The sequence below is a fragment of the Hemicordylus capensis genome, chromosome 14 (assembly GCF_027244095.1).
Source record: "Hemicordylus capensis ecotype Gifberg chromosome 14, rHemCap1.1.pri, whole genome shotgun sequence".
Lineage (NCBI taxonomy): Eukaryota > Metazoa > Chordata > Lepidosauria > Squamata > Cordylidae > Hemicordylus > Hemicordylus capensis.
In genome coordinates, this window is record NC_069670.1 from 6,398,616 (window position 1) to 6,423,181 (window position 24,566).

Sequence of the window (24,566 nt, forward strand, 5' to 3'; positions counted from 1 at the left end):
CGCTTTCCCTCAGCGCCCTTCTTGCTTTTCCCGCTCTCCGCGCGCGGACTTTGGTCGCGGTCGTTGATTGGCTGGCTGCTGGCCACGCGCTCCGGGACTTGACAGCTCTAGCCCGACTTCTTGCCGCTGATTGGCCGGCTGCTGGTCCCGCCCCGCCAACTTGACAGCTCCGGCTTGTTTCCTCGCATTTGAGTTGGAGGCGCCTGGAAGGAGGAGAGAGCTGCAGCCTCGCCTCAGGAGCGGGGCCTAGGCGGGCCGCCCGCCCAAGGCACCGTCTCAATGCATTGACTCTCCACAAGGGGCGTGTTTTGTTTTTTTCTCTTTCTCTCATTTTAGCCCCACAAAACTGCCCTGTGAGGGCGAGAAGCCCGGAAAAAAAAGGGGGGGGGATTCCTCTGAGGATTTCAAACCTCCCCCCACACCACACACTCTAAGAGGGGCAACCTCAGTTGGGAGAAAGTGGCTGCTGCCTCAAAAGAGCCTCTTCTTGGTGCTGAAATGGCTATTTTGTAGCCTTCAGATATCCCCACAGTCCTGTGAGGTTCCTCTGGCTGGGAGAGAGTGGCTGCCTCTCAAAAAAGCTTAATTTTCTAGGAGCAATTTACTGCTCTTTAAAGATATCCACAGCCCTGTGAGGCTTCTCTGGGTGGCTGCCTCAAAAGAGCATAAATCTTAAAGGGCAATTCTGTGGCTGGCCTAGGGTGTTTCCAGGGTTTTGTTATGGGTGGCTTCCCCCCATTATTTCTATATGCTGCTTGCAATATTGTTTAAATACAAACTTAAAATATTGTTTAAAACCAAAATAGGCTTTAAATAGGATAAAATCTAATATGCATAGACTAAAATAGAAAAGAATAGGATAAAATCTAAACAAAGTAAGCTAGTGTATTATAATATAGGATCATTAATTTAATAGGTGAAGTAAACAAAAAAAATAGTGTGAAGCATTATCAAGCAGATTAAATATTTTAGAACAATTAGTGTATTAAAATAATATTCAAGGAAGCATATGGAAAGAAGGGGAAAAGCTTATCAATAATAAAAACCTGAGACCCCAGAAAGCCTAGGACTTCTTCCTCAACAGCAGTCCCTAAAAGAGCTGTGAGGGGCTAGATCCAAGCCAGATTGCCCAGACACCTTGCTCAGAGCAGCCTGCAAGGTAGCTGGAGTGTGGATTTTTCATGTGGACTTAATGTTTTGCTTTGAGTAGTAACCCCTGTTCTAGCCAGAGCATAGCTTTCTCATAATGGACTTTCTCTCGTTGCTCTGTGTAGCCCCTCATTTAGTAGGAGTGTGCCTTTTTCTTTTGGGGCTTCACATTTTTGCTCTGAGAAGCCCTTCATTTAGCTGAACGGAGGCTGCCTCCAATCCTGACTGCATGACTTTGCCCTTCATGCTCTGAGAAGGGGGTGAGGTGGCATCTCTTGACTTGACCAGACAATAATCTTCAGCTTGGTCTGCCCTACCCATGGAAGAAATGAAGGGCAGTGGAAGTGTGGCATCCCTGACCTCTTCAAACAGTGTGGTGTGCTGAGCAGACTCTGCTGGCTGAAAAAATGTGGTGAGTGGACTCTGATCAGGCAAGGAGACAAATCCTGAAGCCATAAGCTTTGAAGTCTCATTCTCCTTGAGTGGAGGCTCTCTTGTGAACAGAGATGGTCCTCAAGAAAGGGGAAATGGGAAAGAGTAAATATCTTGAAACTTATGAAGCTTTTTTCCTCATTTAAAAGGCAAAGTGGAGAAAAGACAGAAGAAAGAACTACAGAAGAAGAAACAATCAGGAAGGAGCAACAGGAGACATGAAAAGTGAAGGGGAGGAGGAGGAGACTGGCATTAAGAAGTGTCACAGAAGAAACGGGCAGGTTCTGCTACTAGAAATTGGTTGGCGTTGTTGATGGTTTTAACTGCCAGTGTTCACTTTGAGTTCTGGCTGATTTATGTGGCTTTCTCATGCTGGACTTAATGTCTGTGCACTGAGTGTTTTTATTTTATTTATTTACTTACTTACTTTTATATCCCGCTTTTCCTCCAAGGAACCCAGAGTGGTGTACTACATACTTCAGTTTCTCATCACAACAACCTTGTGAAGTAGGTTAGGCTGAGAGGGAAGTGACTGGCCCAGAGTCACCCAGCAAGTCTCATGGCTGAATGGGAATTTGAACTCGGGTCTCCCTGGTCCTAGTCCAGCACTCTAACCACTACACCACACTGAATCCACAGAGTAGCCACAGATGTGCCAGCGTGGTGTAGTGGTTAGAGTGCTGGACTAGGACCGGGGAGACCCGAGTTCAAATCCCCATTCAGCCATAAAACTAGCTGGGTGACTCTGGGCCAGTCACTTCTCTCTCAGCCTAGCCTACTTCACAGGGTTGTTGTGAAAGAGAAACTCAAGTATGTAGTACACCGCTCTGGGCTCTTTGGAGGAAGAGCGGGATATAAATGTAATAATAATAATAATAATAATAATAATAATAATAATGTGGGTGGGCCCTGGCTTTCTCATGCTGGACTTCATGTCTTTGCACTGAGGAGCCCTTAAAATGGTTGGAGCATGGCTTTCTCAGGATGGTCTTAATGTCAATGCATTGAGGAGCCCCTAATTTGGGTAGGATCTGGCTTTCCCATGCTGGAAAAAGCCCTGAAAATGGTTGGAGGATGCACTGAGGAGCCCCTAAGTAAGTTGGCTGTGATGGTTGGGATGTGGCTTTATATGACTGGACACTATGTCTTTACTCTGAGTATCCCCTAAAATTGTTGGAACATGCCTTCTCAGGCTGGACTTAGTGTCCATGCACAGAGGAACACCAGATTTGGGAGGGGTATGGCTTTTCAGGCTGGACTTCAAGTCTTTTCTCTGAGTAGCCCCTGATGTGGCTGGACGGTGGCCAACTGCAATCATGGCTGCATGACTTCGCCCTTCATGCTCTGAGTGGTAGTGAAGAGGCATCTCCGACCTGCACAGACCACATTCTTCGGTTGGGTCTGCCCTGCCTGCAGCGGAAGCGAGGGACGGTGGAAGTGCGGCATCCCTGACCTCTTCAAGCAGTGTGGTGTGCTGAGCAGGCTCTGCTGGCTGAAGACACATGGTGAGTGGCCTCTGATCAGGCAAGGAGACACACCCTGAAGCCTTAAGCTTAGAAGACTCGTTCTCCCTGAGTTGAGGCTCTCTGGTGATGGTCATAAGAACAGACCTGCTGGATCAGGCCCAAGGCCTATCTAGTCCAGCATCCTGTTTCGCACAGTGGCCCACCAGATGCCTCTGGGGAGCGCATAGGCAAGAGGTATGAGCATGCCCTCTCTCCTACTGTTGTTCCCCTGCAGTTCGTATTGAGAGGCATCATGCCTCTGAGGCTGGAGATAGCCATTGCTAGGCCTGTCCACCGTGAATCTGTCTAAGCCCCCTTTAAAGCCATCCAAGCTGCTGGCCATTGCCACATCCCATGGCAAGGAATGCCATAGATTTATTATGCACTGTGTGAAAAAGTACTTCCTCTGGTCAGTCTTAAATTTCCCAACCTTAGAAACATAGTATATGGCAGTATCCTATGTTCCTGAATCAGACAGTTGGTCTATCTAGCTCAGTATTGTCTTCACAGACTGGCAGCGGCTTCTCCAAGGTGCAGGCAGGAATCTCTCTCAGCCCTATCTTGGAGAAGCCAGGGAGGGAAATTGAAACCTTCTGCTCTTCCCAGAGCAGCTCCAACCCCTCAGGGGAATATCTTGCAGTGCTCACACATCAAATCTTCCATTCATATGCAACCAGGGCAGACCCTGCTTAGCTATTGGGTCAAGTGCTTGCTACCACAAGACCAGCTTTCCTCTCCTTCAGTTTCATGGGATGGCCGCTGGTTCTAGTGTTGTGAGAGAGGGAGAAAAATGTCTCTCTGTCTACCCTCTCCACTCCATGCATAACTTTATATACTTCAATCTTCCCTTAGTTGTCTCTTTTCCAAAGTAGAGAGCCTCAGATGTTGTAGCCTAGACTCATAAGGAAGCTGCTCCAGGCCCCTGATCATCTGGGTTGCCCTCTTCTGCACCTTTTCCAGTTCTACATTGTCCTTTTTTAGATGTGGTGATCAGAATTGTACGCAGTACTCCAGGTGTGGCCTCACCATAGTTTTGTATAAGGGCATTATATTAGCATTTTTATTTTCAATCCCCTTCCTCATGATCCTAGATCAATGGTCCTCAAGAAGCCATTCTAAATAGGGGTAAGAGTAAAGATCTTGAAACTGATGAAGCTTTTTTCTTTTGTTTAAAAGGCAAAGGGTAGAAAAGTCAGAAGAAAGAACTGCAGAAGAAGGGAGAAAAAGAAGCGCAAAGGAGCAACAGAAGATGTGAAAAGTGAAGAGATTGGAGGAGGAGGAGGCTGCTTTTAAAGAAGTTTCACAGAAGAAATGGGCAGATTGTGCTTCCACAAGTCGGCTGGCTTCATTGCTGTCTTCCCCCCCACCATGCATCACTCTGAGTAGAGGCTCATTTACCTGCAGCATGGCTTTCTCATGCTAGATATTATGTGTGCAGAAGATTCCCTAATTTGGCTGGGAGGTGGCTTTTTTAGGCTAGACTTCATGTCTTTGCACTCAGGAGCCCCTAAAATTGTTGCAATGCATCCTTCTTGGCCTGGACTTGGAATATTACTTGGAATATTACTTGCAATAAGGAGCCCCTAAATTGGCTGTGATGGTTGGGATGTGGCTTTATATGACTGGACACTATGTCTTTACTCTGAGTATCCCCTAAAACTGTTGGAACATGCCTTCTCAGGCTGGACTTAGTGTCCATGCACAGAGGAACACCAGATTTGGGAGGGGTATGGCTTTTCAGGCTGGACTTCAAGTCTTTTCTCTGAGTAGCCCCTAATTTGGCTGGGTGGTGGCCACCTCCGATCATGGCTGCATGACTTCGCCCTTCATGCTCTGAGTGGTAGTGAAGAGGCATCTCCGACCTGCACAGACCACATTCTTCAGTTGGGTCTGCCCTGCCTGCAGCGGAAGCGAGGGACGGTGGAAGTGCGGCATCCCTGACCTCTTCAAGCAGTGTGCTGTGCTGAGCAGGCTCTGCTGGCTGAAGACACATGGTGAGTGGCCTGTGATCAGGCAAAGAGACACACCCTGAAGCCTTAAGCTTAGAAGACTCATTCTCCCTGAGTTGAGGCTCTCTGGGGATGGTCATAAGAACAGCCCTGCTGGATCAGGCCCAAGGCCTATCTAGTCCAGCATCCTGTTTCACACAGTGGCCCACCAGATGCCTCTGGGGAGCGCATAGGCAAGAGGTATGTGCATGCCCTCTCTCCTACTGTTGTTCCCCTGCAGTTCGTATTGAGAGGCATCATGCCTCTGAGGCTGGAGATAGCCATTGCTAGGCCTGTCCACCGTGAATCTGTCTAAGCCCCCTTTAAAGCCATCCAAGCTGCTGGCCATCGCCACATCCCATGGCAAGGAATGCCATAGATTTATTATGCACTGTGTGAAAAAGTTCTTCCTCTGGTCAGTCTTAAATTTCCCAGCCTTCAGTTTCATGGGATGACCGCTGGTTTTGGGTTGTGAGAGAGGGAGAAAAATGTCTCTCTGTCTACCCTCTCCACTCTATGCATAACCTTATACACCTTGATCTCCCCTTAGTTGCCTTTTTTCCAAAGTAGAGAGCCCTAGATGCATCTAGCCTTATAAGGAAAGTGTTCCAGGCCCCTGATTGTCTTGGCTGCCCTCTTCCTTGCACTGAGGGGACTGTAATCTGGTGGGGATGTGGCTTTTTCAGGCTAGACTTCATGTCTTTGTACTAAGGAGCTGCTAAAATGTTTGGACCATTGGGTTCTCAGACTGGACAAAATATTCCTGTCACTGAGGAGCCCCTAATGTAGCTGGGAGGTGGCTTTTTTAGGCTGGGCTTTGTGTCTTTGCACGGAGGAGCACCTAAAATTACGGCAACTTCACCTTCTCGACTTAAAATTCCTTGCACTGAGAGGACTGTAATTTGGTGGGAATGTGGCCTTTTCAGGCTAGACTTCATGTCTTTGCACTGAGGAGCCCCTACAATTGATGGACCATTGGTTTCTCAGGCTGGACATAATATCCCTTGCACTGGGGAGCCCCTAATTGGGCTGGGATGTGTGTTTTTCTGGGTGGACTTTATGTCTTTGCACTGATGGGATGGAAGAAGTGTAGCCCCAGACCTGTGCTTGAGCCCCAGACCTGTACTTGAGCTGAAATCACTGAAGATGGGGTGGGTAGCCAGGCTGGATTGAGCCCCAGACCTGTGCTATCCCTTGAACAAAGAAGTCTGCCCAGACAGCCAGAGAAAGAGAAGAGGAAGATTCTGAAAGAGAGCCTGGTCAGAACTGAGCAGTGTTAAAAAGCCTGCGGAGTGTTTGTTACCCTGACTTGGTCGGTGAGTATTATTTTGTAGTTTTCTCAGTCGGGACCTGATATTCCTTGAACTGATGATCCCCTGATTTGGCTGGGATGTAGCTTTTTCAGGCTAGACTTCATGTCTTTGCACTGAGGAGCCCCTAAAATTGTTGCAAGGCACCTTCTCGGGCTGGACTAATATTCCTTGCACAAGTAGCCGCTAAAATTGTGGCAGCTTGGCCCTCTCACGCTGGATGTAATATTCCTTACATAAGAAAAGCCCTGCTGCATCAGGCCCAAGGCCCATCTAGTCCAGCATCCTGTTTTGCACAGTGGCCCACCAGATGCTGCTGGAAGCCAGGCAGAAATTGAGGGCATGCCCTCTCTCCTGCTGTTACTCCCCTGCAACTGGCACTCAGAGGCATCCTGCCTTTGAGGCTGGAGGTGGCCTATAGCCCTCCAACTAGTATTCATTGCAAGACCTCTCCTCCATGAGGTTATCCAAACCCCTCTTAAAGCCATCCAGGTTGTTGGCTGTCGCCACATCTTGTGGCAGAGAATTCCACATGTTGATTATGTGTTGTGTGAAAAAGTACTTCCGTTTGTTTGTCCTCGACATCCTGGCAATTAGTTTCATGGGATGACCCCTGGTTCTAGTGTTATGTGACAGGGAGAAGATTTTCTCTCTATCCACTTTCTTCACACCGTGCAGGATTTTATAGACCTCAGTCATGTCTCCCTGCAGTCGTCTGTTTACTAAACTAAAGAGCCCAAGGTGGTGTAGCCTTGCCCCCTAAGGAAGGTGCTCTAGGCCCCTGATCATCTTGGTAGCCCTCTTCTGCACCTTTTCCAGTTCTACAATGTCCTTTTTTTTTTAGATGTGGAGACCAGAACTGTTTGCACTACTCCAAGTATGGTCGCACCATAGTTTTGTATAAGGGCATTATAATATTAGCCGTTTTACTTTCAGTCCTCTTCCTAATGATCCCTAGCATGGAACTGGCCTTTTGCACAGCTGCCGCACATTGAGTCGACACATTCAAGAGCTGTCCACCATGTCCCCAAGATCCCTCTCCTGGTCAGTTACTGACAGCTCAGATCCCATCAGCATGTGCTTGAAGTTTGGGTTTTTCGTCCCAATGTGCATCACCTTACACTTGCCAACACTGAACTGCTTGTCGCCCATTCACCCAGTTTGGAGAGATCCTTTTGGAGCTCCTCACAATCCGTTTTGGATTTCACTAGCCGGAAGAGTTTGGTATTATCTGGCTGGGAGGTAGCTTTTTCAGGCTGGACTTCATGTCTTTGCACTGAGGAGCCGCTAAGATTATGGCAAAGTGGCCTTCTCAGGCTGGATGTTATATTCCTGTCACTGAGGAACCCCTAATTTGGCTAGGAGGTGGCTCTTTCAGGCTGGACTTCATGTCTTTGCACTGAGGAGCCCCTACAGTTTTTGTAGCATTGCGTTCTCAGGTTGAACATAGTATTCCTTGCACTGAGGAGCCTGTAATTTGGCTGGGAGGTGGCTTTTTCAGGCTGGACTTCATGTCTTTGCACTGAGGAGCCCCTACAATTGTGGCAACCTGTCCTTCTCAGGCTGGATGTAATATTCCTTGCGATGAGGAGGCCCTTATTTGGCAGGGATGTGGCTTTTTCAGGGTGGACTTCATATCTTTGAGCGGATGGGATGGAAGACGTGTATGTATTGGGGGTGTTTGAGAGGGATAAAAGGAGCTGGAGACCAGTTGAGTCAAGCTGAGAGAGTCTGCAGAAGAAGAGCTGAGGAAAGGCGACTGGAGAGAGAAACCTGGGAAGAAGAGCTGGCAAAAGAAAGCTGGGAGAGAACGAAGGAAACGGACAACTGGTGGTTGCTGGAGACTGCTGGAGTTGCCCAGCTAGCAAGACAGGACTTTGAGGCTTTGAGCCAGGCTGGATTGAGCCCCAGACATGTGCTTGAGCTGCATTCACTGAAGATGGGGTGGGTAGCCAGGCTGGATTGAGCCCCAGACCTGTGCTTGAGCTGAAATCACTGAAGATGGGGTGGGTAGCCAGGCTGGATTGAGCCCCAGACCTGTGCTTGAGCTGAAATCACTGAAGATGGGGTGGGTAGCCAGGCTGGATTGAGCCCCAGACCTGTGCTATCCCTTGAACAAAGAAGTCTGCCCAGACAGCCAGAAAAAGAGAAGAGGAAGATTCTGAAAGAGAGCCTGGTCAGAACTGTGCAGTGTTAAAAAGCCTACACACTGACTTGCTCGGTGAGTATTATTTTGTGGTTTTCTCAGTCGGGACCTGATATTCCTTGAACTGATGATCCCCTGATTTTGCTGGGATGTAGCTTTTTCAGGCTAGACTTCATGTCTTTGCACTGAGGAGCCCCTAAAATTTTTGCAATGCACCCTTCTCGGGCTGGACTAATATTCCTTGCACAAGTAGCCGCTAAAATTGTGGCAGCTTGGCCCTCTCACGCTGGATGTAATATTCCTTACATAAGAAAAGCCCTGCTGCATCAGGCCCAAGGCCCATCTAGTCCAGCATCCTGTTTTGCACAGTGGCCCACCAGATGCTGCTGGAAGCCAGGCAGAAATTGAGGGCATGCCCTCTCTCCTGCTGTTACTCCCCTGCAACTGACACTCAGAGGCATCCTGCCTTTGAGGCTGGAGGTGGCCTATAGCCCTCCAACTAGTATTCATTGCTAGACCTCTCCTCCATGAGGATATCCAAACCCCTCTTAAAGCCATCCAGGTTGTTGGCTGTCGCCACATCTTGTGGCAGAGAATTCCACATGTTGATTATGTGTTGTGTGAAAAAGTACTTCCATTTGTTGGTCCTCGACCTCCTGGCGATCAGTTTCATGGGATGACCCCTGGTTCTAGTGTTATGTGACAGGGAGAAGATTTTCTCTCTATCCACTTTCTTCACACCGTGCAGGATTTTATAGACCTCAGTCATGTCTCCCTGCAGTCGTCTGTTTACTAAACTAAAGAGCCCAAGGTGGTGTAGCCTTGCCCCCTAAGGAAGGTGCTCTAGGCCCCTGATCATCTTGGTAGCCCTCTTCTGCACCTTTTCCAGTTCTACAATGTTCTTTTTTTTTAGACGTGATGACCAGAACTGTTTGCACTACACCAAGTGTGGTTGCACCATAGTTTTGTTTAAGGGCATTATAATATTAGCCATTTTACTTTCCCCTTCCAAATGATCCCTAGCATGGAACTGGCCTTTTGCACAGCTGCCGCACATTGAGTCGACACATTCAAGAGCTGTCCACCATGTCCCCAAGATCCCTCTCCTGGTCAGTTACTGACAGCTCAGATCCCATCAGCATGTGCTTGAAGTTTGGCTTTTTCGTCCCAATGTGCATCACCTTACACTTGCCAACACTGAACTGCTTGTCGCCCATTCACCCAGTTTGGAGAGATCCTTTTGGAGCTCCTCACAATCCGTTTTGGATTTCACTAGCCGGAAGAGTTTGGTATTATCTGGCTGGGAGGTGGCTCCTTCAGGCTGGACTTCATGTCTTTGCACTGAGGAGCCCCTAAAGTTTTTGTAGCATTGTGTTCTCAGGTTGAACATAGTATTCCTTGCACTGAGGAGCCTGTAATTTGGCTGGGAGGTGGCTTTTTCAGGCTGGACTTCATGTCTTTGCACTGAGGAGCCCCTAAAATTGTGGCAACCTGTCCTTCTCAGGCTGGATGTAATATTCCTTGCGATGAGGAGGCCCTTATTTGGCAGGGATGTGGCTTTTTCAGGCTAGACTTCATGTCTTTGCACTGAGGAGCCCCTACTATTGTGGCAACTCCGACTTATCAGGTAGACTTAATATTCCTTGCACTGGGGAGCCTGTAATTTGGCTGGGAGGTGGCTTTTTCAGGCTGGACTTCATGTCTTTGCACTGAGGAGCCCCTACTATTGTGGCAACTCCGACTTATCAGGTAGATTTAATATTCCTTGCACTGAGGAGCCTGTAATTTGGCTGGGAGGTGGCTTTTTCATGCTGGACTTCATGTCTTTGCACTGAGGAGCCCCTAAAATTGTGGCAACCTGTCCTTCTCAGGCTGGATGTAATATTCCTTGCGATGAGGAGGCCCTTATTTGGCAGGGATGTGGCTTTTTCAGGGTGGACTTCATATCTTTGAGTGGATGGGATGGAAGACGTGTATGTATTGGGGGTGTTTGAGAGGGATAAAAGGAGCTGGAGACCAGTTGAGTCAGGCTGAGAGAGTCTGCAGAAGAAGAGCTGAGGAAAGGCGACTGGAGAGAGAAACCTGGGAAGAAGAGCTGGCAAAAGAAAGCTGGGAGAGAACGAAGGAAACGGACAACTGGTGGTTGCTGGAGACTGCTGGAGTTGCCCAGCTAGCAAGACAAGACTTTGAGGCTTTGAGCCAGGCTGGATTGAGCCCCAGACTTGTGCTTGAGCTGCATTCACTGAAGATGGGGTGGGTAGCCAGGCTGGATTGAGCCCCAGACCTGTGCTTGAGCTGAAATCACTGAAGATGGGGTGGGTAGCCAGGCTGGATTGAGCCCCAGACCTGTGCTTGAGCTGAAATCACTGAAGATGGGGGAGTAGCCAGGCTGGATTGAGCCCCAGACCTGTGCTATCCCTTGAACAAAGAAGTCTGCCCAGACAGCCAGAAAAAGAGAAGAGGAAGATTCTGAAAGAGAGCCTGGTCAGAACTGTGCAGTGTTAAAAAGCCTACACACTGACTTGCTCGGTGAGTATTATTTTGTGGTTTTCTGAGTCGGTACCTGATAATCCTTGAACTGACAATCCCCTGCTTTGGCTGGGATGTAGCTTTTTCAGGCTAGACTTCATGTCTTTGCACTGAGGAGCCCCTAAAATTTTTGCAATGCACCCTTCTCGGGCTGGACTAATATTCCTTGCACAAGTAGCCGCTAAAATTGTGGCAGCTTGGCCCTCTCACGCTGGATGTAATATTCCTTACATAAGAAAAGCCCTGCTGCATCAGGCCCAAGGCCCATCTAGTCCAGCATCCTGTTTTGCACAGTGGCCCACCAGATGCTGCTGGAAGCCAGGCAGAAATTGAGGGCATGCCCTCTCTCCTGCTTTTACTCCCCTGCAACTGACACTCAGAGGCATCCTGCCTTTGAGGCTGGAGGTGGCCTATAGCCCTCCAACTAGTATTCATTGCTAGACCTCTCCTCCATGAGGATATCCAAACCCCTCTTAAAGCCATCCAGGTTGTTGGCTGTCGCCACATCTTGTGGCAGAGAATTCCACATGTTGATTATGTGTTGTGTGAAAAAGTACTTCCGTTTGTTGGTCCTCGACCTCCTGGTGATCAGTTTCATGGGATGACCCCTGTTTCTAGTGTTATGTGACAGGGAGAAGATTTTCTCTCTATCCACTTTCTTCACACCGTGCAGGATTTTATAGACCTCAGTCATGTCTCCCTGCAGTCGTCTGTTTACTAAACTAAAGAGCCCAAGGTGGTGTAGCCTTGCCCCCTAAGGAAGGTGCTCTAGGCCCCTGATCATCTTGGTAGCCCTCTTCTGCACCTTTTCCAGTTCTACAATGTCCTTTTTTTTTAGACGTGGTGACCAGAACTGTTTGCACTACACCAAGTGTGGTCGCACCATAGTTTTGTTTAAGGGCATTATAATATTAGCCATTTTACTTTCCCCTTCCAAATGATCCCTAGCATGGAACTGGCCTTTTGCACAGCTGCCGCACATTGAGTCGACACATTCAAGAGCTGTCCACCATGTCCCCAAGATCCCTCTCCTGGTCAGTTACTGACAGCTCAGATCCCATCAGCATGTGCTTGAAGTTTGGGTTTTTCGTCCCAATGTGCATCACCTTACACTTGCCAACACTGAACTGCTTGTCGCCCATTCACCCAGTTTGGAGAGATCCTTTTGGAGCTCCTCACAATCCGTTTTGGATTTCACTAGCCGGAAGAGTTTGGTATTATCTGGCTGGGAGGTGGCTCTTTCAGGCTGGACTTCATGTCTTTGCACTGAGGAGCCCCTAAAGTTTTTGTAGCATTGTGTTCTCAGGTTGAACATAGTATTCCTTGCACTGAGGAGCCTGTAATTTGGCTGGGAGGTGGCTTTTTCAGGCTGGACTTCATGTCTTTGCACTGAGGAGCCCCTAAAATTGTGGCAACCTGTCCTTCTCAGGCTGGATGTAATATTCCTTGCGATGAGGAGGCCCTTATTTGGCAGGGATGTGGCTTTTTCAGGCTAGACTTCATGTCTTTGCACTGAGGAGCCCCTACTATTGTGGCAACTCCGACTTATCAGGTAGACTTAATATTCCTTGCACTGGGGAGCCTGTAATTTGGCTGGGAGGTGGCTTTTTCAGGCTGGACTTCATGTCTTTGCACTGAGGAGCCCCTACTATTGTGGCAACTCCGACTTATCAGGTAGACTTAATATTCCTTGCACTGAGGAGCCTGTAATTTGGCTGGGAGGTGGCTTTTTCAGGCTGGACCTCATGTCTTTGCACTGAGGAGCCCCTACTATTGTGGCAACTCCGACTTATCAGGTAGACTTAATATTCCTTGCACTGAGGGGACTGTAATTTGGCTGGGAGGTGGCTTTTTCAGGCTGGACTTCATGTCTTTGCACTGAGGAGCCGCTAAGATTATGGCAAAGTGGCCTTCTCAGGCTGGATGTTATATTCCTGTCACTGAGGAACCCCTAATTTGGCTGGGAGGTGGCTCTTTCAGGCTGGACTTCATGTCTTTGCACTGAAGAGCCCCTAAAGTTTTTGTAGCATTGTGTTCTCAGGTTGAACATAGTATTCCTTGCACTGAGGAGCCTGTAATTTGGCTGGGAGGTGGCTTTTTCAGGCTAGACTTCATGTCTTTGCACTGAGGAGCCCCTAGAATTGATGGACCATTGGGTTCTCAGGATGGACGTAATATCCCTTGCACTGGGGAGCCCCTAGTTTGGCTGGGATGTGGTTTTTCTGGGTGGACTTCATGTCTTTGAGCTGATGCGATGGAAGAAGTGTATATACTGGGGATGTTTGAGGGGGATAAAAAGAGCTGGAGTCCAGTTGAGTCAGGCTGAGAGAGTCTGCAGAAGAAGAGCTGAGAAAAGGCAACTGGAGAGAGAAACCTGGGAAGAAGAGCTGGCAAAAGAAAGCTGGGAGATAATGAAGGAAGCGGACAACTGGTGGTTGCTGGAGACTGCTGGAGTTGCCCAGCTATCAAGACAGGACTTTGAGACTTTGAGCCAGGCTGGATTGAGCCCCAGACCTGTGCTTGAGCTGCATTCACTGAAGATGGGGTGGGTAGCCAGGCTGGATTGAGCCCCAGACCTGTACTTGAGCTGAAATCACTGAAGATGGGGTGGGTAGCCAGGCTGGATTGAGCCCCAGACCTGTGCTTGAGCTGAAATCACTGAAGATGGGGGAGTAGCCAGGCTGGATTGAGCCCCAGACCTGTGCTATCCCTTGAACAAAGAAGTCTGCCCAGACAGCCAGAGAAAGAGAAGAGGAAGATTCTGAAAGAGAGCCTGGTCAGAACTGTGCAGTGTTAAAAAGCCTACACACTGACTTGCTCGGTGAGTATTATTTTGTGGTTTTCTGAGTCGGTACCTGATAATCCTTGAACTGACAATCCCCTGCTTTGGCTGGGATGTAGCTTTTTCAGGCTAGACTTCATGTCTTTGCACTGAGGAGCCCCTAAAATTTTTGCAATGCACCCTTCTCGGGCTGGACTAATATTCCTTGCACAAGTAGCCGCTAAAATTGTGGCAGCTTGGCCCTCTCACGCTGGATGTAATATTCCTTACATAAGAAAAGCCCTGCTGCATCAGGCCCAAGGCCCATCTAGTCCAGCATCCTGTTTTGCACAGTGGCCCACCAGATGCTGCTGGAAGCCAGGCAGAAATTGAGGGCATGCCCTCTCTCCTGCTTTTACTCCCCTGCAACTGACACTCAGAGGCATCCTGCCTTTGAGGCTGGAGGTGGCCTATAGCCCTCCAACTAGTATTCATTGCTAGACCTCTCCTCCATGAGGATATCCAAACCCCTCTTAAAGCCATCCAGGTTGTTGGCTGTCGCCACATCTTGTGGCAGAGAATTCCACATGTTGATTATGTGTTGTGTGAAAAAGTACTTCCGTTTGTTGGTCCTCGACCTCCTGGTGATCAGTTTCATGGGATGACCCCTGTTTCTAGTGTTATGTGACAGGGAGAAGATTTTCTCTCTATCCACTTTCTTCACACCGTGCAGGATTTTATAGACCTCAGTCATGTCTCCCTGCAGTCGTCTGTTTACTAAACTAAAGAGCCCAAGGTGGTGTAGCCTTGCCCCCTAAGGAAGGTGCTCTAGGCCCCTGATCATCTTGGTAGCCCTCTTCTGCACCTTTTCCAGTTCTACAATGTCCTTTTTTTTTAGACGTGGTGACCAGAACTGTTTGCACTACACCAAGTGTGGTCGCACCATAGTTTTGTTTAAGGGCATTATAATATTAGCCATTTTACTTTCCCCTTCCAAATGATCCCTAGCATGGAACTGGCCTTTTGCACAGCTGCCGCACATTGAGTCGACACATTCAAGAGCTGTCCACCATGTCCCCAAGATCCCTCTCCTGGTCAGTTACTGACAGCTCAGATCCCATCAGCATGTGCTTGAAGTTTGGGTTTTTCGTCCCAATGTGCATCACCTTACACTTGCCAACACTGAACTGCTTGTCGCCCATTCACCCAGTTTGGAGAGATCCTTTTGGAGCTCCTCACAATCCGTTTTGGATTTCACTAGCCGGAAGAGTTTGGTATTATCTGGCTGGGAGGTGGCTCTTTCAGGCTGGACTTCATGTCTTTGCACTGAGGAGCCCCTAAAGTTTTTGTAGCATTGTGTTCTCAGGTTGAACATAGTATTCCTTGCACTGAGGAGCCTGTAATTTGGCTGGGAGGTGGCTTTTTCAGGCTGGACTTCATGTCTTTGCACTGAGGAGCCCCTAAAATTGTGGCAACCTGTCCTTCTCAGGCTGGATGTAATATTCCTTGCGATGAGGAGGCCCTTATTTGGCAGGGATGTGGCTTTTTCAGGCTAGACTTCATGTCTTTGCACTGAGGAGCCCCTACTATTGTGGCAACTCCGACTTATCAGGTAGACTTAATATTCCTTGCACTGGGGAGCCTGTAATTTGGCTGGGAGGTGGCTTTTTCAGGCTGGACTTCATGTCTTTGCACTGAGGAGCCCCTACTATTGTGGCAACTCCGACTTATCAGGTAGACTTAATATTCCTTGCACTGAGGAGCCTGTAATTTGGCTGGGAGGTAGCTTTTTCAGGCTGGACCTCATGTCTTTGCACTGAGGAGCCCCTACTATTGTGGCAACTCCGACTTATCAGGTAGACTTAATATTCCTTGCACTGAGGGGACTGTAATTTGGCTGGGAGGTGGCTTTTTCAGGCTGGACTTCATGTCTTTGCACTGAGGAGCCGCTAAGATTATGGCAAAGTGGCCTTCTCAGGCTGGATGTTATATTCCTGTCACTGAGGAACCCCTAATTTGGCTGGGAGGTGGCTCTTTCAGGCTGGACTTCATGTCTTTGCACTGAAGAGCCCCTAAAGTTTTTGTAGCATTGTGTTCTCAGGTTGAACATAGTATTCCTTGCACTGAGGAGCCTGTAATTTGGCTGGGAGGTGGCTTTTTCAGGCTAGACTTCATGTCTTTGCACTGAGGAGCCCCTAGAATTGATGGACCATTGGGTTCTCAGGATGGACGTAATATCCCTTGCACTGGGGAGCCCCTAGTTTGGCTGGGATGTGGTTTTTCTGGGTGGACTTCATGTCTTTGAGCTGATGCGATGGAAGAAGTGTATATACTGGGGATGTTTGAGGGGGATAAAAAGAGCTGGAGTCCAGTTGAGTCAGGCTGAGAGAGTCTGCAGAAGAAGAGCTGAGAAAAGGCAACTGGAGAGAGAAACCTGGGAAGAAGAGCTGGCAAAAGAAAGCTGGGAGATAATGAAGGAAGCGGACAACTGGTGGTTGCTGGAGACTGCTGGAGTTGCCCAGCTATCAAGACAGGACTTTGAGGCTTTGAGCCAGGCTGGATTGAGCCCCAGACCTGTACTTGAGCTGCATTCACTGAAGATGGGGTGGGTAGCCAGGCTGGATTGAGCCCCAGACCTGTACTTGAGCTGAAATCACTGAAGATGGGGTGGGTAGCCAGGCTGGATTGAGCCCCAGACCTGTGCTTGAGCTGAAATCACTGAAGATGGGGGAGTAGCCAGGCTGGATTGAGCCCCAGACCTGTGCTATCCCTTGAACAAAGAAGTCTGCCCAGACAGCCAGAGAAAGAGAAGAGGAAGATTCTGAAAGAGAGCCTGGTCAGAACTGTGCAGTGTTAAAAAGCCTACACACTGACTTGCTCGGTGAGTATTATTTTGTGGTTTTCTGAGTCGGTACCTGATAATCCTTGAACTGACAATCCCCTGCTTTGGCTGGGATGTAGCTTTTTCAGGCTAGACTTCATGTCTTTGCACTGAGGAGCCCCTAAAATTTTTGCAATGCACCCTTCTCGGGCTGGACTAATATTCCTTGCACAAGTAGCCGCTAAAATTGTGGCAGCTTGGCCCTCTCACGCTGGATGTAATATTCCTTACATAAGAAAAGCCCTGCTGCATCAGGCCCAAGGCCCATCTAGTCCAGCATCCTGTTTTGCACAGTGGCCCACCAGATGCTGCTGGAAGCCAGGCAGAAATTGAGGGCATGCCCTCTCTCCTGCTTTTACTCCCCTGCAACTGACACTCAGAGGCATCCTGCCTTTGAGGCTGGAGGTGGCCTATAGCCCTCCAACTAGTATTCATTGCTAGACCTCTCCTCCATGAGGATATCCAAACCCCTCTTAAAGCCATCCAGGTTGTTGGCTGTCGCCACATCTTGTGACAGAGAATTCCACATGTTGATTATGTGTTGTGTGAAAAAGTACTTCCGTTTGTTTGTCCTCGACATCCTGGCAATTAGTTTCATGGGATGACCCCTGGTTCTAGTGTTATGTGACAGGGAGAAGATTTTCTCTCTATCCACTTTCTTCACACCGTGCAGGATTTTATAGACCTCAGTCATGTCTCCCTGCAGTCATCTGTTTACTAAACTAAAGAGCCCAAGGTGGTGTAGCCTTGCCCCCTAAGGAAGGTGCTCTAGGCCCCTGATCATCTTGGTAGCCCTCTTCTGCACCTTTTCCAGTTCTACAATGTCCTTTTTTTTTTAGATGTGGAGACCAGAACTGTTTGCACTACTCCAAGTATGGTCGCACCATAGTTTTGTATAAGGGCATTATAATATTAGCCGTTTTACTTTCAGTCCTCTTCCTAATGATCCCTAGCATGGAACTGGCCTTTTGCACAGCTGCCGCACATTGAGTCGACACATTCAAGAGCTGTCCACCATGTCCCCAAGATCCCTCTCCTGGTCAGTTACTGACAGCTCAGATCCCATCAGCATGTGCTTGAAGTTTGGGTTTTTCGTCCCAATGTGCATCACCTTACACTTGCCAACACTGAACTGCTTGTCGCCCATTCACCCAGTTTGGAGAGATCCTTTTGGAGCTCCTCACAATCCGTTTTGGATTTCACTAGCCGGAAGAGTTTGGTATTATCTGGCTGGGAGGTGGCTCCTTCAGGCTGGACTTCATGTCTTTGCACTGAGGAGCCCCTAAAGTTTTTGTAGCATTGTGTTCTCAGGTTGAACATAGTATTCCTTGCACTGAGGAGCCTGTAATTTGGCTGGGAGGTGGCTTTTTCAGGCTGGACTTCATGTCTTTGCACTGAGGAGCCGCTAAGATTATGGCAAAGTGGCCTTCTCAGGCTGGATGTTATATTCCTGTCACTGAGGAACCCCTAATTTGGCTAGGAGGTGGCTCTTTCAGGCTGGACTTCATGTCTTTGCACTGAGGAGCCCCTACAGTTTTTGTAGCATTGCGTTCTCAGGTTGAACATAGTATTCCTTGCACTGAGAAGCCTGTAATTTGGCTGGGAGGTGGCTTTTTCAGGCTGGACTTCATGTCTTTGCACTGAGGAGCCCCTACAATTGTGGCAACCTGTCCTTCTCAGGCTGGATGTAATATTCCTTGCGATGAGGAGGCCCTTATTTGGCAGGGATGTGGCTTTTTCAGGGTGGACTTCATGTCTTTGCACTGAGGAGCCCCTAGAATTGATGGACCATTGGGTTCTCAGGATGGACATAATATCCCTTGCACTGGGGAGCCCCTAGTTTGGCTGGGATGTGGTTTTTCTGGGTGGACTTCATGTCTTTGAGCTGATGGGATGGAAGAAGTGTATATACTGGGGATGTTTGAGGGGGATAAAAAGAGCTGGAGTCCAGTTGAGTCAGGCTGAGAGAGTCTGCAGAAGAAGAGCTGAGGAAAGGCGACTGGAGAGAGAAACCTGGGAAGAAGAGCTGGCAAAAGAAAGCTGGGAGAGAACGAAGGAAACGGACAACTGGTGGTTGCTGGAGACTGCTGGAGTTGCCCAGCTATCAAGACAGGACTTTGAGACTTTGAGCCAGGCTGGATTGAGCCCCAGACCTGCGCTTGAGCTGAAATCACTGAAGATTGGCGGAGTAGCAAGGCTGGATTGAGCCCCAGACCTGTGCTTGAGCTGCATTCACTGAAGATGGGGTGGGTAGCCAGGCTGGATTGAGCCCCAGACCTGTGCTTGAGCTGAAATCACTGAAGATTGGCGGAGTAGCGAGGCTGGATTGAGCCCCAGACCTGTGCTATCCCTTGAACAAAGAAGTCTGCCCAGACAGCCAGAGAAAGAGAAGAGGAAGATTCTGAAAGAGAGCCTGGTCAGAACTGTGCAGTGTTAAAAAGCTTACAGAGTGTTTGTTACCCTGACTTGGTCGGTGAGTATTATTTTGTGGTTTTCTCAGTCGGGACCTGATATTCCTTGAACTGATGATCCCCTGATTTTGCTGGGATGTAGCTTTTTCAGGCTAGACTTCATGTCTTTGCACTGAGGAGCCCCTACAAGTTTTGGACCATTGCGTTCTCAGGAAGGACATAATATTCCTTGCACTGAGGTGTCCCTGATTTGGCTGGGAGTTGGCTCTTTCAGGCTAGACTTCATGTCTTTGCACTGAGGAGGCCCTAAAATGGTTGGATCGTGGCCTTCTCAGGCTGGACTTAATGTCCAGTGTGCACGGAGTAGCCCCTGTTTCGGGTGGGGCGTGGCCTTCTCATGCTGGCCTTTGCCTGCCCTCTGAGGAGCCTTTCATTTAGCTGGGGGGTGGCTGCTCTAATCCTGGTTGTGACACTTTCCTCTTCTTGTTCTGAGTGGTGTTGAAGTGGGACCTCTGCCCTGCCTTGGCCATATTCTTCAGTTTGGTCTCCCCTGTCCACGGGGGAAGCGAGCGACAGCGGAAGTGCGGCCTCCCCGACCCCTCCAGGCCACGTCGTGTGCTGAGCAGGTTCTGCCCACTGAGGTTACACAGTGAGTAGACTCTGATCAGGCCAGGAGACATTTCCATAAACTAAGTTTCAAATTCCCCTCTCCTTAGGTTGCGGCTCTATGGTGAACAGAGGGGTCCTCAAGAAGCCATTCTGCCTTTTCAACGTGGGGTCAGGTGAAGGAGGCCAGTTGGACTGAAAAGCAAAAAGCATCGAGACCCTGGCGCATGTATGGGGCTTCTCTTCTTCGTGTGGAAGAGGAGGAAGAGACAAATCAGCAGGGAAGAGCAACTGGAGACTTGAAGAGTGGAGACGCTGGAGGAGGAAAAAGAGAGTGGCTTTAAAGAAGCAGCACAGAAGCAACAGGCAGAAACTCCTTCCACAAGTGGGTGAGTGAGATGCTGGCTTTCTTTCCACCATGTAAGACTGAGAAGCCCCTAATTTAGCGGTTAGCAGCCCTTTAAATAGTTGGGGCATGGCTTTCTTATCCCAGACTTCACACCACCTCCGTTTGGGGAGGAGACAAGGAGGACTGAAGAGGGAAAAGGTAAAGATCCTAGAACCTATGGGTGTTTTTTCCCCCTTTGTTTAGAAGAGAACAAAGAAAAGAAAGAAGAAACCACTGCAGAGGAAGGGAGGAAAGCAAGCAGAAAGGAGCAGCAGGAGATGTTGGAGGAGACGGAAAGAGAGGAGAAGACAGCCTTGAAAGAAGCTTCACAGAAGAAACGGACGGGTTGTGCTTCCACCAGTCGACTGGCTTCTTTGCTGGCTTTCTCTCTGCTACGGACTGCTCTGTGTGTAGCCCCTGAGGAAGCTGCAGCGTGGATGGACTTGTGGGGGTTCAGGTTTTATTATTGTTGACCTATTTCTTCTCATTATTGCTCTATGCAACCTTCAATATTTTTTAATACAAAGTTTGATTTATTCCATTTTTAAGTCACAACAAAAATAGGAATTAAAATAATAGGAAATAAAATAGGAATTAAATAGGAATTAAAATAGGAGATAAAATAAAATAGGCAATAAAATATTAGGAGATAAAATAAAATAGGCAACAAAATATTAGGAGATAAATGGGCTATAACTGATTGACCAGAAAAAGTGAGCAGAAAATTAGTATGAAATATTCTCAAATCACTTTAGATCATGTTGGAAGGTCAATTTTTGTATTAAAATAATAATTGAGCAAGCATACAGAGGCGAGGAAACAAATTATGTCAACAGTAATATACTCCTGGACACTCCAAAGGCCGCCCCACGTATTGCTCAGAGCATCCCCGAAGAGATCTGGAGAGCGGCTCCCTCTGAGCCTCTGCTGGCTGAGGATGCACCACGAGGCGGCTTTGGCGGCTTTGGTCAGGTAAGGAAACATGTCCTGCAGGCAGAAGTTCTCTGTCTTGTTCCAGTTCGGGGCTGAGGTGGGGGGTCCTTCAGTCCGGGGCCAGGTATCAAGGCCCAGGACTGAGTCTGCTGTGGGTCCTGCCTCCTCAGAGTCAAACCCGAGACACTATTGTGTGTCTGGTTATGGCCACCTTTTGCTGGTTTCTGGCTAACTGAGCAAAGAGGCACCTTTTCAAGTGGTGATTCTTTTATATTTAGCAGGGGGAGAGCAGCTGGCCCTCTCCATCCCCAGCACAGCATCCTTCCAGTGGCTGCTGCTAGTGTCTACCTTGTGTTTCTGTTTAGATTGTGAGCCCTTCGGGGACAGGAGGCCATCCTATTTATGTGTTCTTTATTTTTCTATGTAAACCGTGTATATACATATTCATAGTAGTAGACTTCACTTCTCTGCCTCCTGGTGCTCCCAGGAGCCCTGCGAGGTAGGCAGCCTATGCTACAAGACCATGGTAGGCCTTCAGCCTTGATGCTTGTGGTGGCGTGTTAACCTTCCAAGGGAGCAGTGGCAGATTAGGCAGGCAGATGTTGGCTGTCTTAAGGGGGCATCAGGCCTGAGTTCAGGTCTGGAACTATTTTTACCTTCCCGACAGCCCTTTGAGGCAGGCGAGGCTGGGAGAGAGGGCCTGGCTTGAGGCTTTCCTGGCCTTCAGCCATCCTGTCCTCCCAGGCAGTCTTGTTCTCTTTCTGTGTTTGTGCTGCAGCTACACACTGTTTAGGAAACGTACCACCATCTTGTGGTCCCTGTTCATACAACACCTCCAGTCGCCTTTAAGAGGTTCTCATCTTGATCTCTGTCAGTGGCTCTATGGAGAGACTTGTCTTTCCTCGGTTAGATGAGCCAGTGTGGTGTAGTGGTTAGAGTGCTGGACTAGGGCCGGGGAGACCCGAGTTCCAATCCCCATTCAGCCTCATGATGCTTGCTGGGTGACTCTGGGCCAGTCACTTCTCTCTCAGCCTCACCTACTTCACAGGGAGAGGAGAAACTTAGGTATGTAGTACACCGCTCTGGGCTCCCTGGAGGATGAGCAGGATATAAATTGTAAAAAACAAAAAATAAAAATATTAGTCTGGTTTTTGTCTGCTCTCTGGCCATGTAGACCTGCTCTGTATCGAACTGTGTGTTGTTGCTTTTATTCACAGCATTCCTACTTCTTGTCCGACGACTGTTCAGCACATCTGGAAAGGTTTACCATACAAGGCTACCAAAAGACAAAATGTGTGTCCCCTTGAACCAATCTGGAAATAATTTCTAGGTGAGTGAAATGCCTCCGTATCATTACTAAACTTGCTTTAATATTTAAAAAATATTTACTTTCTCTCCTTAACGTGGCTAAGTAATGGACACAAGTCTTAATGTGTTGGTATTCCAAAAGAGAAGTGAAGAGTAAAACTCGCCCCCAGTTCTCAAGCCTGCAGGCCTTAGGAACCGCAAAAAGGACCTCTGAGCATGTGCAGAAGAAATGCCATCTATTTGGCTGGAGTGTTTTTTCTGTGCTGCCTTTTTAAGCACATTTCTTAAGGCAGTTCACAAGTAGGGCATAAAAACAATGAACCCACTTCAGCAGTATTAGCAGCTAGAGGCCGCCTTCTGGAGCACCTCCCATGAGACACCCCACCACCACCACCACCCCCACCTCTCAGTTGCTTCAGATCCCTCCACAAGACCCCCTTTCCATGAAATGTTGGCCCACCTCCTTAGTCCCCAGAGCACCCTCTCCCCCCCCCACTGCCATAAGCAAACCTAAGTCCCTGTAACTGAAACGCATTCTGCTCCTGTTGCCTGCCCTTCCTCTGCTGTCTCTCCTGAGTCAGTGTTTGGATGGTAAGCTCCTTGGGGCAGGGACCTGTCCTTTTTGTACTTTGTAAAAGGCCTTCTACTTGAGCGGCATGTAGGTTCCTACCTGAATGGCTGCTGCCAGGCTCAAGTGGGGGAGCCCTGAGGTCCTTGGAGAAAGGGGGGGATAGAAATGCAAGCGTTTGGAGCCCCAGGTCTTTTGAGGAGCGCCTAGCACTGCTCCTTGGTCCAGTGCCTGGTGGTGATCAGAACTTCCCCAACTTTGGCAGCCTTTAAGAAAGCTCCCAAGAAACAACTGCTTGTGTTTAGATTTTTATAGATATATTTATATTTTTGAATTTTATGTAAACTGCCTAGAGAGGTCTTGTTAGGTGGTTTACAAATCAAATAAATAAATACATTGTTTGGGGCATGAACAAATGGCACAGAAATGACAGTGTCTTGCACTCTTTACATATATTTCTAATACTGAGATCATTCTAAATTATTGCAGCTGTATCATTTGCAAAAGTGCTGGATTATGGGAGAGCATCTGAAGCCAAAAATGGAGTCGAGCTGCTTCTTTCAAAGCAGGAGACAAGACCCTGTTCCTCAAAGGGAGATGCAGGGATGGATGGAGCCCTGAGAAGCTCGCTTTCTTCCTGGGGCTGAAGAACACGAAAAGAGAGATCTTGGCGTTGAAGTGGAGCAGAGCCAAAGCGCCCTCTTCTTCAGCACACGTGGGAATCTCCCCCCACAAAAAAAAACAAAAACCACTGTGGCTACTTCTGTGCTCTGCTTGTTTAATCCTAAGAGATTTCCCTGCTGGCAACCTGTTTCTTACCAGAGTTAACAAGATGAACATATTATAGGGGTGGGATAGGATTGGATGCTGAATATGATAAATAAATAAAGATGGTGTCCTCCCTCCTGGTTCCCCAATTCCCTTAGAAAGCTGTGCCCTCCCATGCAATACAAATGCACTGTAGTTCTAGTTTTCTCCCATTGGAATCCTCTCCTTGTTCTCTTTTCGCAAACCTGGAGCCATCTGTCCGTTTTAACATATTTCCATACAAACGCGTTTCTCTTTCACTGTGCAGTTACTTATATGTGGTGTTTTCCTACATGCCTTTAGGAGGTACTGCAGGGATAGGGGCTTGACCCTCTATGGTTCTTACTGGAAGGCAGAGTATGAATGCAAACAGACCTTAAGAATATTGGGGAGGGGGATTTAAAGTCTACTTTCAAGCCAAGGTCAGCCAGGGTTGCCACGGAAGCTAATCCGAGAGATTCTTTCTTTCAATTTTGTTCATCACAGCAAGCCATTCAGATCTCCAGGTTTGGTTCCAATGATCGCGTGGAGGTGAATTCCTGGAGGCTTGGCAATCCTAATGTAAGCAGATAGGATAAAAGCGTCACAGTAAAAATCCATGCTTTATAAATCAAGCTTTTTCTTTTTCTTAGCATGGGGCTAAGAGAGACCAGAACCACACACACCCTGTCCTGACTTCTCAAAGGCCTCTTTGCTTTATGATGGGGAAAGACCAAGATGTCCCCAGAGCCACAGGATGGGGCCCCAGATGGGGTTCTTCTCTGATTCAGAGTCATCATGATTTTTTGAACTCTCAGGTTCAGCTGCTCGCTTTAGCTCAGCAACGGGTTCACACCAGTTTTCA

General features: G+C 48.4%; 2 long non-coding RNA genes across 5 annotated transcripts in view; both read left to right on the forward strand.

The window, feature by feature from the left end:
* The window catches only part of LOC128337633 (uncharacterized), a 79,873-nt gene extending 55,891 nt beyond the window's left edge, over positions 1–23,982 (forward strand). Inside the window, exons 1-5 of one of the 4 annotated variants that reach the window (XR_008312345.1) lie at positions 12,679–12,781; positions 12,904–20,107; positions 20,311–21,078; positions 22,257–22,369; positions 23,405–23,982. This is a non-coding gene — a long non-coding RNA (uncharacterized LOC128337633). The other 3 variants (XR_008312348.1, XR_008312340.1, XR_008312339.1) reach the window with 3 other exon arrangements.
* LOC128337635 (uncharacterized) lies at positions 167–12,659 on the forward strand. Its single transcript, XR_008312350.1, has 4 exons — positions 167–1,561; positions 1,731–1,862; positions 2,863–3,086; positions 4,263–12,659. It is a non-coding gene; the product is annotated as an uncharacterized LOC128337635 (long non-coding RNA).
* Positions 23,983–24,566: the final 584 nt, after the last annotated feature.